Source organism: Asparagus officinalis, chromosome 2 (assembly GCF_001876935.1).
Source record: "Asparagus officinalis chromosome 2, Aspof.V1, whole genome shotgun sequence".
Classification (NCBI taxonomy): domain Eukaryota; kingdom Viridiplantae; phylum Streptophyta; class Magnoliopsida; order Asparagales; family Asparagaceae; genus Asparagus; species Asparagus officinalis.
The window spans coordinates 66,374,746-66,383,726 of NC_033795.1; positions in this window are offsets into that span (position 1 = coordinate 66,374,746).

The window sequence follows — 8,981 nt, forward strand, 5'->3', positions numbered from 1 at the left end:
AAGTGAGGCTAGCGGGGAGCAAGAGGGCTTTGATTGGCCTTTCCGCCATTGGATTGGGGAACTTGACCCCCAATTCTAGGAGAAGTCCAAGGGCATATTGATTGGAGTGTCACCGTGCCCCTGCTCGCCTAGGAGGGAGGTCCTAGAGGGTGACAGGTTCGTCATAGAGAAGCCTCTCAATAGAGAGAGCTCGGTCTTGGCGTTGATGGCTGCCTAAGTCCGAGCTGTCTAACAGTTCGCCCTCTTGAAGAATGAGGTGTTTTTACGGGAGCTGCCAAGCGTCAGCTTGCACATGGCCCTAAGAGTTATTTGATTCAGGAGGTGTTGGTGGACTCAGAGCTTTTATGCCAGCTTTCTCACATGCACAACTCCCCTCCTGAGTGGCAGGGGGGGGGGGGAAAGGAGAAGTCAGCCAGGGAGGAAGCAGATGTTTGCGTCGAAAATTGTTGTATTCATTGCTGTATTCATTATAACTTTAGTCGTTACAATGAAATCAAAAAAAAGATTGTCTTTTTATAAGACTTTTACACAATGAAAACAAAAGTTACAACTCTCGTCAAAACAAACGCAGAGATCGTTTATCGGTCTTCTGCTTACGTGGGTCTTTTGCCTGTGACGGGGACGTCAATATCCGTGGACTACCTGGCACTCAGATCTGTTCCGGAAAAATCGGACAGAGCTTCGTTGATCCGCGTGAGATCTAGAAGCCTGAAGCGTCTATCTCGGCTAAAACGAGATATCTGCTCTTCTTAGTGATTACCGGCGAAGGGTAATACTAAGGAAAGGGGCAAGGGTGATGAAGAATCTGATGAAGACCTCTCTCCTCCTCGGTTGAAGCGCTCAACCACTCTTCACTGCAGCAGGGCTTCGCCAACTTCTCCAAAAATCCAGATATTCAAAAATGAGGCCTTGAATGGCTATTTATAGGCAATAGGAGCACCTAGGGTGCCTAGACACCCCTGGGGTGTCTAGGAAAAGCCTAGACGCCCCTGGGTGTCTCGGCCAGGCCGAGACACCCTAGGGGTGTCTCGGCCATAGCCGAGACACCCTAGGGTGTCTCGGCCAAGGCCGAACCCTTGGGGTGTCTGGCTTGGCCGAGACACCCCTGGGGTGTCTAGGCTTTTCCTAGACACCCCTGGGGTGTTTCGACTTTCCCGAGACACCCCGGGTGTCCCAACTTAGCCTGAGACGCTCCGTTGCGTATGGTTGATTGTTTTCACCATAAATTCTTCGTCCGAACTCGGATCTGAGTGATTCAAAGTGCGTTGGAAGCTTGACGAAGAGTTCGATCCGTTCTGGTGGTTGGATTATCTGTAGAGTGATCGAGACATGAAGGGCATTGTCCTTTTTGTGAACATTGCCGGGTTCCCGATTGGTCCGGGTCTTCGTTGTTCCGAAATCCTATCAGCTCACGTAGTTCATCGATTCACTTCAATCGTTCATCGACATCAATTGAACTCCTATGGATTGGATAGTGATGTTCATCGTCGCTCTTTAACACTGAACCGTTCGTGGAGACCTATAGGCAATTTTTGATGCCTACAGATACCCTCTCCAAAGTGTTCCGGACTCGTTTCTTTTATAGAAGAGGCTGGAATACTTTAGATGTGATTAGTCTAGCCTTCAGTCGACGTAAGGACCTGTAGTTAGCTTCAACTCTTGGCTCCTTCGATTTTCGGTCTATTCAATGCTTTGACGAATAGCCGAAGTTCTTCCGGCGCTGCGTTTATCGCTTGGCCGTCGTCGGAGTCTCGAGTCTACAGCTGATGAATTGAGTTTGGCTCGTGTCATTGAGTTGACTTTGAACTACCTCCGTCACATTGTGTTGACTTAGGGTTTCGGATCACCGTGTGTTGACTTTTTGTCACAACGCGTTGACTGGCGTTGACCTAGGGTTACGCGTTGACCGGCGTTGACCCTAGGGTTTCGAATCGTCAGACGTTGACTTTGGTCGCAACACGTTGACTAGCGTTGACCTAGGGTTACGCGTTGACCGGCGTTGACCTTAGGGTTTCGGATCGTCAAACGTTGACTCTGGTCGCAACGCGTTGACTGGCGTTTACCTAGGGTTACGCGTTGACCGGCGTTGCCCTTAGGGTTTCGAATCGTCAAACGTTGACTTTGGTGGATTTCGAATCTTCGACCGTTGACTTTGATCGCAACGCGTTGACTGGCGTTGACCTAGGGTTAAGCGTTGACCGGCGTTGACCCTAGGGTTTCGAATCGTCAAACGTTGACTCTGGTTGCAACGCGTTGACTGGCGTTGACCTAGGGTTACACATTGACCGGCGTTGCCCCTAGGGTTTCGAATCGTCAGACGTTGACTTTGGTCGCAACACGTTGACTGGCGTTGACCTAGGGTTACGCATTGACCGGCGTTTACCCTAGGGTTTCGAATCGTCAAACGTTGACTTTGGTGGATTTCGAATCTTCGACCGTTAACTTTGGTCGCAACGCGTTGACTGGCATTGACCTAGGATTACGCGTTGACCGGCATTGACCCTAGGGTTTCGACTCGTTCGGTGTTGATTAGTATAGATCTTGTCAAAATATCCAACAACCGACGAAAAATTGGACGAAATCGGGTCTCAAAAGGGTTCGGGGGGTCGAAATTAGGTTAAGACACCCAAGGGGTGTCTCAACAAAACCGAGACACCCTTGGGGTGTCTCGGTTTTGCCGAGACACCCCTTGGGGTGTCTTGGCCAAAACCGTGGTTCCCCCCCCCTCTTTTCTTCTTTCTTTTGAATTTCTTTCCTTTTTTGTTTCCCCCTCTTTCCAAAATTCAAAAAGATTCCCTCTCTTTCTAAATGATTGGGGTATACCATGAACTCTCATGCAAAGATCACAACTTTTTACTCTCAAGATGACGGGTTGTGTATGCACAAGTATTTGGGGGGTTTTATGCAAAATTACAATATGGCCGAATTTTGGGGGCTTTTGTGCAAAAGTGGACTGAAATTTGTAGGGGTCTTTATGTAAAATGGGACTGAAATTAGGTTTTGGATTGCATGTCCATTTGGTCGAAAATTTGAGGGGTGCTTTATGCAAGAAAACCAATGTTGTTTGAGGGGTTTATTTGCAAAAAAGCAACCCACAAAGTGTAGAGGGGTTTATTTGCAAAAGGGCTGAAATTTAGGGCTGAAATTCCAAAAGTTTAGACCACAACCCAATAACCAAAGTTTTGATAAGGGTATGTGGACGTTAAATTGGAATTTGTGAAAGGGTCTATATGCAAAATTGGCTCAATTCTACAAAAGGGCTCATTTGAAATTAACCAAAATTGTGGGGTATCGGGGGGGTGCTATATGATCAGATATGATGACCATGACCCAACCCAAGCGTGTCCTTGACCCGAATTTGGCCTTGAACACGAAGGGTATTTTGGGTATTTCACCAAAATTTACCGCGAAAAATGACAATCATTGTTTCGCATGCACGAAATTTGTAGGTTTAACTAGACTTCAATTATGAAATCCTATTTATACATAGGATTTTAATTAAAGTTCTTAATTTCCCTTTTAAATTTCGTGTATTCATATTTTAGATTGTACCTGACTTGCTGCTTTTCGTTGCAGATTTTCAATGTCTCCACGCCGACCTCAACCTCGAAGGAGTCGTTCTCATTCGCAGCACAGCGAGGAAGAGGTTCCTGCGACATCCTTCCTTGCGGCCTCTTTCTTTGGGGGTGAGAATTTATATTTTCCGTATCCCTGATTGACCTCTTCGCGGGTTATGAAGGAAGAACCGACACCCTCCTTCGCGGGGGTTGAGGTTTCAGACTTGTCTTGCTTGGCCAATTCAAGTCTTCTGGTATATTGGGGCGATTTTGTGTCGTCCTACACTTTATAGGTCGGTGTATGTTACCACGTTGTTTACGTGATGATGCATACCGTTCTTCCGGTGTAGGACACTCAAAATCGTCTCTCCAATTATTCCGTGAATGAGCTTATCATTCTTCTTACGAGATGGATTTTCTGACTCCACCCTTGTGCTTTATTGTAGTAGAATTCCCTGCGGGGAGCCTTCCTCCTCATGCCAATATCGGTTGTAGCCGGGAGGTCTTCTCCTCCGCTTCCCTTAGGCAGGCCGTTAGTCCACTCCCTCGATTTGACAGAGATCGTTCCGACGAATCTTGTCGTTTGATACGGGAAGGAGGGCGTCATTGTTTGCGCCAGCTTATTACAGATGCCTCCTTCACCGCGGATTCTACCTCCACTCAGGCTTTAAAGAAGCCGAGTTTCCTATTCGGAGATCACGTCGAGGATCCTGCTACGTTGACCCTTGGCGAGGAGCACTGGCTGACTCTCGACGAAGGGGCTGTCTTGTACATTCCCTCCATTCCACGCCAATATTCTTTCAGTCACTTGAAGGGACAGGCCGTGGGGCGACAGATGTCTTGGCATCTTACTGATGATGCTGAGCGAGTTCAGTGTGGATATGCCACTCACCACAAGACTCCTGGCTCTAACGGGTATCATGACGTTCGTGGTCTTCGACCCGGGATTATGGGCCTTGACACTGCACCCCCAGGCGAGGTGTCAGCAGCTGCTCCTACCGTGAGTAATCGTCTGGCTCTTCTGGGGAGAAGGTTACCTCCACCAGATTATAGATGCTATGGTTGGGCTTCCTCACTAGCCAAGGGATAGTGGGCACGCATGACCAGTTTCGTCTTGGCGCGCTGGGAGAGGGATTTGAAGAGCAGTGGATTGTATGCACCTATACGAGCCACCATGTACGGAATCCCGGTCAGCTGTCGCCATTTCTTGGCGTTGCTAGAGACCTACATGCCTGACAGTAACACCTTCCTGACCAGCGGTGGCGAGTTAGGGTTGGCCTTGCATGAGATGCATCAGGTTTCTGGTCTTCCGATGGGGGATTGTCCATATCAGGAGTATTTTCCCTCGAACCAGCAGTTGGAGTGGATGAAGAAAGATACTCCCGATATGTATGACACTCTCTGGGATCTCACTTGTCACTATTATACCTCCTTGATCCAGACTTCTCCTCTAGCGAAGAAGAAGAAGCAGATCAGCTTGAAGCAGTTTGCTAGCTATTTGTTCCAGAATTTGGAGGGTAATTCCAGCGAGCCCATTCGTGAATTAGACGTGTTGACCCCTACCGCAATTAATGAGTTGTTGGAGAAGGCTGAGGCTCGTTCTTACACCATCGCCAGTGCTGAGGGGATATTGGCCAACTGCGCCATGATGTCAAAATGGGGTGGGGAGCTTGCATTTCCCGGTTTGTCTCTCCCAATCGGGTGATTGAATAGAGACTGCCTCGGGTTTTGGGCTTCCTGACGTAAAGGCTCTTTCCCCTTCTCCTTCTGCTGGATTTTCTCCGTCGCTACAGGCGTTGGGGGAATTGCTGCTATTCCTAGTTCTGCCAATGTCTTGGAAGGAGCGGTTTTGGTACCTAATTGCTCGGAAGCATCCGGGTACTTGTAGTGATACTCATTCCCACTCCGGGTTGCAAAGGCTTCCTGCTCATCTTCAGAAAGTGGGAAGGCTGGAATTTCTTCGTCATCTTCTCCTGGAATAGCAGAAGCTCCATAACAAGACTTACCCTTTCCTTTTGACTTTTTCTTGGAATAGGTTCCAGTCCATTGCTCATCTCCAATCAAATCTGGGTGAACCCAGAGAATCTCACCATTTGGGACTGTGTGCGGCACAAGTCCCTTCTGGCGCTGCCTGTGAGGATCATCGTTCACCGTCTTCACTGCTGCATTTATTACTGGTTCATGCTGGAACCAGTTTAAGGGAACAGAACCGAAGCTGATTGATACTGCATTTGCTCCCCCTCTCTTCTCCTTCGGTTGCTTCATTGTGATGACCCCGACATCGATTAGAGCTTGGATCTTGTCCTTAAGAGCATAGCACACCTTGGTAGGATGGTGCACCGCTCTATGAAATGCGCAGTATTTTGGATCATTGATTCTCTTAGCATCTTCCTGATCCTGGACTGGAGGCAATTTGATCTTGTTATTTTCAATGAGGTATTTGAAGATACCGGGAACCTCATCCTCTTTGAACGAATAAACTTTTGGGAACTTTGGCTCCGAGGCTTTTGGCTTCGGGGTCTGCTGTTGCCACCTTGATTGTTGAGGCGCCTTTTGCTGCTGCTGTTGCGGCTGCGCTTGCACCTCGAACGTTTGATTCGCGTTCACGGCATTTGCATGTGCTTTTCCTTTTCCCTTAGGGACGAAGTTTGGTTGCGGAGCATTATTAGCTATTTGGCCCCTTTCTGCCTTCTTCCTCTTAAGGAATCGTTCGGCTCGTTCTCCTCGCACCTTCAGATCCTTCCAGGTCTTTGGCGGTGCCATTCCCATGGCTTCCAGGATGTCCAATGAAAGATTGTTATGACAGGTCTCGAGGATAAAATCTTCGCTGACCAGATCCCTACAATTCATTGCTTTATTTCGAAACCTCTTCACAAAGTTTTTGACTATCTCACCATTCTTCTGTTTCTCATCAAACAGAGTGCCGATTGAGATCTCAGTGTCGTCGTCGAAGAAGTTCGTCAGGAACATGTCCTCCATGTCGTCCCAACTGCTGATGCTCCCCGGCTTGAGGCGACGATACCAATCGAAGGCCGCTCCGCGAAGAGTGCCAACGAATGACCGTACCATCAAAGGTTCATTGTCGGAGATGATTCCTAGATGAGACTTAAAATATATTAAGTGTTGGGTAGGGGAACCCTTTCCATCAAACGGCGTAAAGTTGATTAAATTGAACTTTGCCGGATATGGAATTGATTCCCACTCCCTTGGGTATGGACATGGTATGCCGGACCTTTTCACTTCTTGAGCGTTCATCAACGCGTTGATTTTGCTCTCCAAGTCCTTCATCTTCTTGTCCTCACTCGTACCTGTCTTCGAGTGGCTTTGGGGAGAGGTAACGTGGTCCTCTTTTGCATTATCATCCACGGGACCGCTTCCATTGTCGTTGTTGACAGGAGGGATATTTATGTTGACATTATTCCCTTCCCGTTCATTCTCATCTTGATTATTGTGTCGAGTGGGTCCTCCCTGGTGAGTTGTCAGAGCTGCGATTTGCTGGTCATGCATCTCTCTCATTTGCTGCATGGCCATCTCCATCTCGAACTTGAAACTTTCCTTCTGCCTAGCCAGGGCATCTTCAAGCATTTTGGTTACTTGCTCGGCACTGATCATGAGTACCTCGCGGGGTTGTCCCTCGCTGGATACCGTGTTGTCCGATGCAATCGCAGAGCAGGCATCTGATCCTTCGTCTTCTGACGGTAATCTCGTCCGAACCCTACCATAAGTCCCTCGTGTAATGGTTCCTGGACCTACAGGTATGCAGATGACCTTATCATCCCAATCCTCCTTATTTGTCTAAATTTTCATTTTGACTAATAAAGAAGTACAATTATAGGACCAGCCGCTTGGGCCGATACCCTTATGACTCTTGGCATTCCCGCTGCATCTGAGGACGGTGGGATTGCAGGTATGCATACGATCTTTTTGTCCCGATTCTCCTTATTTGTCCAAATTTCCATTTGACTAATACAGGAGTGTAACTATAGGACCGGCCGTTGTGCCTGATACTACTACAGTTCCCGGGGCTGAAAGTCTGCATAGAAGTGGCGTCTCCCCGCCCTTGCCGAGTGGTATGAGCAATCTGCCTGCAGGGGTTGATATACCCTCCACGACCACTTCTGCCGCTGTCTCAGAGCCTGTCGGACCTCAGCCTGAGGGGACCTCCGTTGGCGTTGGTATGCTCAGAGTTTGCTTTTAAATTTCCTTATCGTATTCAATAATTTCTTAGCCTTCCATACTGTTGTTTGTAGGATCTCGGCCTTCTCCATATGATCACATCCTTGCCATCTTGTCTGATTCCGATCCTCGCAGAGACGTATTCCGGATGGATCTCAACTCCTTCGTTGTCTTTTTTAACAGCATGATCGAGAAGGTTCTTCACCAAGGATATGGTTTTGATCAGTACAGACGTTCCCTTTCTCGCTACATGACGATGATCCGAGATGACGGATACTCGGAGTTAGCTGACTCTCTCGCTGCTGATTTTATTGTCCTGGAGTCTGAACTCCGGGAGTTGGAGGAGCTACAGGCTAGCGGAGCTTCTTCTTTCGTGTCTTCTCAGCTGGAGCATAGGTTGTCGCAGTGGCATGATTTGAGATCTTCCATCGGTCATGAACTTCAGTCATACGAGCATTCCGTCGCACAGCTGATGGCTGGTATTGCCAGGAAGGATACTGACAGAGCCGAGTTACTCAATTCTTTGGGCTCTCAGCGTGAGGAGGTAGATAAATTGAGGAAGGCCTTGAAGCTTGCCGAGGAATCTGTTGGTATTATGGCGGAAGAGTTGGCTGGACTAGAGAGGTCTCGCGAGCAGATGCTTGAGAGATTAGGACCTACGCAGGCGAGATTAATGGAGCTGAAGAATGAAGCTGCGAGGATCTTGAGCAATTCTGAAGAATCCATCCGAGCTGACCTGCGAGTAGAACTAGAACAGAGTTACATAGACAAGCTTTCTAAGTTAAAATCTCATGTTCTTAGCCGCCGACTCTAGAACAGAGTTACATAGACAAGCTTTCTAAGTTAAAATCTCATGTTCTTAGCCGCCGACTGTCTTCAGGATGATGAGCTTTTTATTGTATGCTTTTAGCTTGATCTATTAATAGAAACTCCGCATTTGTTTCTTTTGCGATATTTCTGTATTTATTCTGAATGACAAGGTTTATGGGATTTTTGGCAAACCCCCAGCCATCAACGGGTTTGAAATGTCTTTACCGATTACCGTTTGAAATCGGACTAGCATGTGAATTATTAAACCCGTCTCACATGTAACGTTGTGCTAAGAAAATCGCTTTTCTTAGACTTGATGCTATGATTTTGAATACATAGATTTAACCATTTCTTATAGGGAAAAGGCAACCCGCACCGCGTATTAGGCGATGACTTATCCCTTCTTAGGCTTCGGGATAAAATTCCCCAGGTTTAGAC